The following is a 9,334-nucleotide window of genomic DNA, read 5'->3' as shown; positions in this document are numbered from 1 at the left end:
AGTAATGGCTGAGGGTCCTCCTGCCCATTAAAAAATGGATGCACTATTTACCTGATTTTTCTCATATTTTCCTTATGAAAAAGGACGTGGCTCCTGAAGAATTTAAGTGAGTGCTCTTATGTTTCATTACAAGGGGCTCCTCTTGTGAATAGATTTCCCCCCTTGCTTCTCACCTGATTGCAACCCAAAGGAGAGTAGAGACCTAGCTGGAGAAAAGGGAATGCAAAGAGAGAATTGTATGATCTAAGCCCTCTTCTCCTTATTTACTTTCTCCACACCAGTCATGATTTTACAGACCTATATCATATCCCTCCTTAGCTGTCTCTTTTCCAAGCTGAAAAGTCCCAGTCTTATTAATCTCTCCTCATATGGAAGCCATTCCATACCCCTAATCATTTGGTTGCCCTTTTCTGAGCCTTTTTCAGTTCCAATATATCTTTTTTTTGAGATGGGGCGACCGCATGGGTACGCAAGACATGGGCGTACCTTGGATTTATATAGAGGCAATATGATATTTTCTGTCTTATTATCTTTCCCTTTCTTAATGATTCCCAACATTCTGTTTACTTTTTTGACTGCCGCTGCACATTGGGTGAATGTTTTCAGAGAATTATCCACGGTGACTCCAAGATCTCTTTCTTGAGTGGTAACAGCTAATTTACACCCCATCGTTTTATAAGTATAGTTGGGATTATGTTTTCCAATGTGCATTACTTTGCATTTATCAACATTGAATTTTATCTGCCACTTTGTTGCCCAGTCACCCAGTTTTGAGAGATCCTTTTGGAGCTCTTCGCAGACTGCTTGGGACTTAACTATCTTGAGTAGTTTTGTATCATCTGCAAATTTTGCCACCTCACTGTTTACCCCTTTTTCCAGATAATTTATGAATATATTGAATAGGATTGGTCCCAGTACAGACCCCTGGGGGACACCACTATTTACCTCTCTCCATTCTGAAAACTGACCATTTATTCCTACCTTTTCCCCCCTATCTTTTAATCAGTTACCAGTTCATGAGAGGACCTTCCCTTTTATCCCATGACAGCTTACTTTGCTTAGGAGTCTTTGGTGAGGGACCTTATCAAAGGCTTTCTGAAAATCTAAGTACACTAGATCCATTGGATCCCCCTTGTCCAAATGCTTGTTGACCCACTCAGAGAATTATAATAGATTGGTGAGGCATGATTTCCCTTTACAAAAACCATGGTGACTTCCCCAACAAATTATGTTCATCTATGTGTCTGACAATTTTGTTCTTTACTATAGTTTCAACCAGTTTGCCCGGTACTGAAGTCAGGCTTACTGGCCTTTAATTGCCAGGATCGTCTCTGGAGCTCTTTTAAAAATTGGTGTCACATTAACTATTCTCCAGTCATTTTGTTCAGAAGCCTTTTTAAATGATCAGTTACAAACTAAAATGAGTTGTCCTGCAATTTATTATCTGAGTTCCTTCAGAACTCTTGGGTGATTACCATCTGGTCCTGGTGACTTATTACTGTTTAGTTTATCCATTTGTTCCAAAACCTCCTCTACCTCTGCCAAAACCTTCTTTGTTTCATTTTCAGTTCTAGATGCTCAATCCTGAGAGATGATGAGCACTTTCAACTCCCACTTAAGTCACCGGGGCAAATCTTCATCAGGACAATTTACATGCACTGAGGCTTTGCCTCAGTTGGACTACTCTTATGCTTATGCCCACACTTAAGTGCTTTGCTGGATTAGTGCCAAAATGTCTAGCTTTAGTGCTAGACTATTTTTATTGAATTAAGTGTGTTGTTTTCCCTGGGCATTGGGGTAAATCCTTTAGATTCAATACAGTTAACGTAGTGCTGGAAAATTGTCATAAATCATAAATGTACAGGTGACTGCTCAGGTACTGAAGTCAGGCATCTTGTGTTATTTTGGAGACTTTGTTATATAATTTAAGATTAAAGAGTGCAAAAATTATATTATGCGGTTAGTAAGGTTGCCAGCTTTGTTAAATTTTAGTTCAAAATGATTTCTGTGTAATGTACATTTGGCTTTCACAAAAAAAATTAAAAGGATTCACATGTAATGAAAGAAAAATAGGTTAAGAAGAGTATATCGGAATAAGAATAACTTTTAAAAACCCACAGCATAATTTTTACAGCACCACTAAATATGTGGTTTCAGAGTAGCAGCCGTGTTAGTCTGTATCCGTAAAAAGAAAAGGAATACTTGTGGCACCCCAGACTAACAAATTTATTTATGCTCTAATAAATTAGTTAGTCTCTAAGGTGCCACAGGTATTCCTTTTCTTTTTACTAAATGTGTGCTATAGCTCTGCTAAAGAGGACATTGTGAGTCATGTTCACATTCTGTACCTAATTTCTAGATTAAAAAAAAAAAAGAAAGAATAGCCCTAGAAGACTAAATGTAATAGATTTATATAACCAGGAAAGACAGAGATGGTGCATCTGTGAAACTGTGGTATGAATATTTCTGATTACTGTACTTCTACATTTCTAAGGGCTCTGCCCATTGAAGTCAATAGTGGTTCTTCGGCTGATTTTGACAGGCACTGAGTCCAGCCATTTTGTTCTCAGAGTGCTGCAGCATGTTAGAGGAGCCATATGATACTGCTGTCTCATGAGACTTCACTTGGGTTCTTTCTTGTTTTCCTTATTTTAAATTAAGTCATTTTATACTGAAAGTAGACAGTTGCTCTTGTGTATGGAAAAACATAACACCTTAATTCAAAATAACAGGCCTACCCATGCAAACTTTCCTCACATAGCTTGTCTCACTGATTGTCTGCATGAGTAAGGGATTACAGGCCTGAACCCCATGGTTGTGTTTAAATATATTTTGTAACCTAGAGCTCAAAAGCTTAGAGGGATGGAACTCTCTGGTCCCTCCAGAGGGAAAAGCCAACCCTGGCCACTCTCATTTACACAAATGGTAACGTTGCTTTCCCACGGTTCCCCATACTGTGTTTTGTTTTATTTGGAATCTATGTTCTAATTGTACAAATGATAATAGATTGTTAATGTAACTGGTACTTAAGAAAGGGAATAGGAATTGTGCAAGATATGCACCCCTTCTTTAATATACACGGCACACGTCCTGGGAAAATGCACATTCCTTTTATAGTTTAACCTTCATAACATTATAATAGCCATATTAATTTTACACAAGGTGTAACTGCCTCCCCTGGGCCCACAGAGTTTTCATGCACCCCCACCAAAGCGACAGTCCAATCCCCAGAGGCACCCCAAGGCTCAGTGTTCCCATTATTATTCCCTTTTTCCTGTGCGCGCACACAAAATTCTCTTTTGCCTAACATCCCTTGCACTGTGATTACTCTTTTTTTACACAACTGTACCCCGATTATACTCCCATCGTGTACAACCAGAGACAGCCAGGGGCAGCCAAGTTAAGTTTTAATAGAAACCCCTTACATTTCTTTAGTGATTTTGATTACATTACCCAATAGTCAAACAATTTTGATCAGATTCTCTCTCCGCCTGCTGGCTGCAGCAGTCCCATATAGACCATTTTTGTGGGGAAAAGGGCCCATTTCCCCTTAGAATAGCTGTAAAAGCTTCTGGGGACAGAAGCATAGTGGTGGTAGTAGCCACTCTACCTGACCCCCTTGGATAATTTAATTACCAAGCTTCCATCCAATGTGACAGCACAGAGTTGCACATACAGTTACACTTATATAACTGGGTTTTATCATTAAACCAAAATCTTCCAAAAACTGTTACTCTTTAACATCTTTACAACTGTTACCTTTTACCATTTTACAACTTCCAAATGTTTACTTTTCTTCAAATGCTGTATTATTAATTTTTGCAAAAGCTATTTGTAACTTTTTACTTTTTAAAAATTACTTACTCCTACATTTAGTTCTTTAAGGTAGTGCAATTTGTCTGTAACAACTTAGCCACCAAGTACAAATATTGCCACCCAGCTGCCTTAACCTGTGCTGTCTTTACCTTGAGACTGTTCAAAAAGGCAGTAAAACATTTGTCTTCATAGTTGCCCACAGATCTTTTACTTCAAAAAATTCCAGTGGAATACAGCAGACCTCCGTTATACTTTGTTCAAAATAACCATAAACATTTTATGTAAGTATCCAAGGTACCCTTCATTAAAACTTCAGAAAAACAAAATTGTGGAAAGGCAGGGACGAGTGGAGGGGGAAGAGATGGAAAGAAACCAATTAAGCCTGTTAGGTCAGTTCAAAGTACAGGCTACCAGCAACAAATTAAGTAAACTGACAAAAGGAAGAAGGAAAAGAAGAAAAGGATATAGTTAGCTTTGAGCCAAGAGTAGGTTCCCTGCGTTGAAACAGTTGGGAATCCTTATCCCCTAGGCCCCAGGTTTTCATCCTGGCTCTGAGAGAAGAGAGGGGGTCATTAGCTGCTCCTGCAAACCCTGCCATTTTTTACTTTGAAACTTTTTTTTCTTCACTTCCCCAGGACCAAGTCCCAGCTCCTGTCTCTAAAGGTAGTCTGTTAACTCTGCTTTTGACTCTAAACCCTGTTGTGCCAAATTGTTTTTAACCACCCCTAACTAATTTACATCCTTTCAGCAGCACCAAACTTGAAAGATTCCTGACAGCTTCCCATAATGCTGTCCTTACTTCAAACCTCTCACAAGTGGACTGAAGTGCGTCCTTTCCTTGGAAGGCATTCAGTCCCAATGGTCAGGGATCTTCTTCCACTACCCATATACCAAAGGCGGGTGGGCTTCTCAGCCACCTCCCATCCCTCTGGGTTCCCTAACACTCCATTTCTTTTTTAATCTCATCCCAGGTTGACCCCTGCACCTGGTATGGTCCCTGGTTCTTCCTTATTCATTTATTCAAAATTTATTTTACCCTGGCTTGCCAGAACCCACAACTACCATCACAAGAGTTCGCTATACCCACTCCGAGCAGCTGCTCTGACTTTTGGGGAGGGGGACTTACAGGCTGCCAAGCACCTATCCGATGCGATGCATCCGAGTCATGGTGCCAAGATGTTAGAGGGCTTATTCCTTCACCCGCTTACTTCCTTGGTCCTTTTTGCATGAACAGAGAGCAAGAATACCCAAAGTCTGCAGGTGCAAACAATTTGATGTTTATTGGGGTGAACTTCCAGCAAGCAATAATTTCAGTTTTCTTCCTTAGTGTCCCCCTTCCCAGCTCTTTGCCTGTGTCCCTGTTCCCATTTCCCCCCCTTAGCAAAACATGATTTCAATTCACCCACCCTCATTCCCTGTTCCCATTCCCCCCCTTACTTTCTGATTGACTGCAGACTATATCGTAAAACTTGAGTTCTGCTTAGCTATACCTTAACCAATTATTTTACTGAAATTTAACTAACCAATTCTAACATATTGTAACATGATTATTTAACCAATTATATCCCACTATATTAATTGGTTTACACCCAACATAATTAATTATACAGCAGACAAAAACAATCACAAAACCAGACAGAGATTATACAGAAAAACAATAGGGAAATGGAAACTATAGTGATAAAACAACAAAGAAATAAGAATTTCACATCCCAGCTATTGATAAGTAAGTTCTTGCAGACAGCATGCTATTAAACTAAGTTTTCTTTTATGTCTTCTAGGCTCTTCCCTTTCTCTGGAGGTGATAGGCATTATCAGGACAGGATTGTATTCCTGACAGCCCAATAGCAGCTTATTTCAGTGTGACTACTTTTAAAATGTAAGGATGTGACCATACACTTCCCAGCTTATGGCTGCCTCTGCTGCTTAGCCAGAGGCCTTAGCCTAAGACCAGGGCCTCAGAGTGTCACAGTAAGAGAAGGCCCTTACACCGGCGGACAGTAATTTTAATTCTTTCTTTTATACCTCTATAATTAGCTGAGTGACAAGAATACACCTAAATTCTTAAAGTATAGGCCTTTGCAAACAGACCTAAAAATCTATATCCTAACAATATGCCCTGGAGTAAGTGTGTCACCCTGAGGTTACTGGTAGTGGACTCTGGTTTGGGAACTGATTCAAGTTCAATAAGAGAAGGTCGAGGCGTTCTGCCATAGAGATCCAGGAACAAGAACTCTGTCTTGCTCTGGGTTCCCCACCTGGATATTCTGAACCATGTGTGGAATGATTCTATGGGACTAGACAGGAGCAGGCTGAACCCGTGGTGGTGCAGAGCTGACCTCACTGCAAGACCCAACTGGACTGGCTGTGTAGAGATGACTTAATAGGTAGGCCCAGCAGCATAGGGAGGGAGGGATAGCTCAGTGGCTTGAGCATTGGCCTGCTAAACCCGGGGTTGTGAGTGCAATGCTTGAGGGGGCCATTTAGGGATTTGGGGCAAAAATTGGGGATTGGCCCTGCTTTGAGCAGGGGGTTGGACTAGATGACCTTCTGAGGTCCCTTCCAACCTTGATATTCTATGATTCTATAATAGAGCTGATGGCCCAGAACTGGACCAGGTAGCCTCACACTGCAGTGGGACCGCATGGTGTGCACATCTCTAGACTGGAACAGACAGGTGGACGAGAGCCACCAGCTTATGTCCCCTGACTACGACTGGAGCTAACTGGACCTGTGGCGAGGATTGTTCTGTGACTAAATTCTGGACCAGATCATTAATACCTGGAGCTATAGGGTTGGCCATAATCCGATACACTGACTGGGTTTTATACATTTATTGTATTTAATTATGTAAGTGGTGTTAGTGTGAAGTGAGCTGTAGCTCACGAAAGCTTATGCTCAAATAAATTGGTTAGTCTCTAAGGTGCCACAAGTACTCCTTTTCTTTTTGCGAATACAGACTAACACGGCTGTTACTCGGAAAAGTGTTCTGTTTGTTTGCCTTCCTTGGGCCCACGTATTCCTGTTCTGCTGCTGAGTAAGGGAGTCTAAAAGGATGCAGTTCTCATGCCAAAGAGCTGGAACAAGGTGTAAATTAAAGTAGCCTTCATTCTATTTTAACATGCACCTTCTGACACCTTTCTTTAGTGCCTCGGCAGTAGTAGGTTACACCAACTTAAACTTCCATACACACCACTAGATTAATGGTTAGTTGCTCCAAGGGGATCTAACTATGTGTAGGAGGGTCGACATACGCCACCTGATACATCAGCTCTGAATGTGATTGCCTCCCTCTGCCTGTCATGGAGTCCCCAGGGGTGCTTCTGCTGAGAGCCCTTGGATGTGCAGGCTGGAGTGTTCTTAGCTGTGAAACTTGCTCTGCCTGCTCATCCCCCATAGCCTGGGTTTACTACCTTTCAGAATGACGCACAAGGCACACCTCTTTTGAGTCAAGCACTTGTTTGGCTAGTGACTGTCAGAGTTATTTATCGTAATTGGTTGGGATGGTGCAGAAGCCGGGGCTGTTTGTACTGCGTATGGTGAGCATTTTAAATGGAATCTGGTGTTATATTTAGTTTAGATGCCATAGTGATGCATGCATAAACATAAATAGATCAACCACTGGTCTGATAGCAACTCATGTCTTCTACCAGCTCAACCTGCTGGGGTAGATTCAGTGCAAACATTCTTATGCTTAGGGAGACATCTGCTGTGCAAACTGCCAGCTGCAAGCAGGATTTTCTTACAGCACACCGCGCATTCCCTCTAGGTCCTGCTCACAAGCTGGTGGATCCCCCCAAATCCATGTGGATCTCATGCTGCTGCCAGGGGTGCAGAAACATCTCTGTGGAGGCCCTGTGTTGCTGCAGCATCTCTGGGTTCCCTGCAGCTCTACCCCATTCCCTGGCAGGTTTCAGAGTAACAGCCGTGTTAGTCTGTATTCGCAAAAAGAAAAGGAGTACTTGTGGCAACTTAGAGACTAACCAATTTATTTGAGCATAAGCTTTCGTGAGCTACAGCTCCGATGAAATCCGGTGAAGTGTCCGATGAAGTGAGCTGTAGCTCACGAAAGCTTATGCTCAAATAAATTGGTTAGTCTCTAAGGTGCCACAAGTACTTCATTCCCTGACAGCACATCTTCATCCAGACCTAAGGAAAGTATAATATAGCAAGAGGCTGCATTAACCATTCCACCTCCACCATGGTAATACTCTGCTGCTCAGTCCATGTGCTCTTTGTTGCTTTCCCACATGAAGAAAGCTTGCTGGGTGCCCTTTGCTGCATCTGAGGGATGTGGGGAATGCTACTGTGGAGGCAATTGACTGCCCCTTTACACATGGATAGGAGAGCCCCCTCCATACGTAGGGATCACAAGCACACAAATTGGCCCCATTATCCTCTACCATCCTGCATATGTGTCTTGGAAGACTCTGTTTCAGACAAAACCAGGGAAAACAGGAAGGTGATTTATAACACTTGTTGATTTATGAGCAGGTACAAACCACTCTCTGTTGGTTCATGAGACTGTGATATTGGAAAGGTCTTGGCCAATTTCCAACTAATATGGACTTCACTTCATTTTCATGCTGCAACCTTATTGGCTCTGAAAGCTGCAGAAATTATTTGGGGTTTGTTCTTGCTCTCTTGGACTTCAAAAAAAGTCTTATAAAATAGGCTTTAGATCACTTCCTGGCTAGCAGTAGTACCAGCTGGGTGGGTTTCCTTTTATAATCACAGAGGTTGGGACTCAGCAGACAATAGAAAGTCCCTTAAATGGTTACACTTCTACATGGGGAAACGTGGTAGGGAAAGATGCTTAAGATGTTATCCCTGCTGTATTTATTCACATGTCAAACACTATGGCCTAGATACCTTTCAGACTTGTATTCAGAGAAGTTTGGCCCAGTGATTAGGACAACTCAGGTTCAGGTTCCACCATAAACTTCCTTCTCTCTGTGCCTCAGTTCATCATCTGTAAATTAGGGATGATACCACTGCACTATGTCACAGGAGTATGGTGAGGCTAAAGGGAGGTGCTCAGAGACTGTGGTGAGCTCTTTGGATGGAGCTGTGGAGCCCTAGAAGATTCTGAAGCCCCTGGAATCCCCCAGTTGGTACTTTAAAAATCAGACCTTGTAGCGCTCAGTTAGTTGTCACAACTGAAATGTGCAGAATTTTAACAATTCAGCTGAATGTGCAGGGCCCACTTCGGTTTCCATGGAAACTGACATCGGCTCACCAAACTCAAGGCAAAGTGTTGGCTGATTATCTGATGATAATGCTGAGAATTTAAATATACAGTGATTATTCTGAAGCCCTTCACCTTCCTCTTGCTGAACCAATTTCCAGTCCTAGCGCATTCAGCAAAGTAGATAAGACTCTGGAAGTTTTGAGTTGGGGCCTCAGTCTGCTATCCAGTCAGGTCTCCAGAAGTGAAAGACAGATTAGTTTCTTGGCCCTTATATTGTGCTTAAAAAAATGGGGTAACTGTTCCAAAATCTAGCAAGTAGTAACTGGG

This window comes from Chelonia mydas, chromosome 10 (genome assembly GCF_015237465.2).
Source record: "Chelonia mydas isolate rCheMyd1 chromosome 10, rCheMyd1.pri.v2, whole genome shotgun sequence".
Classification (NCBI taxonomy): Eukaryota; Metazoa; Chordata; order Testudines; family Cheloniidae; genus Chelonia; species Chelonia mydas.
This window is presented reverse-complemented; position numbering follows the sequence as displayed.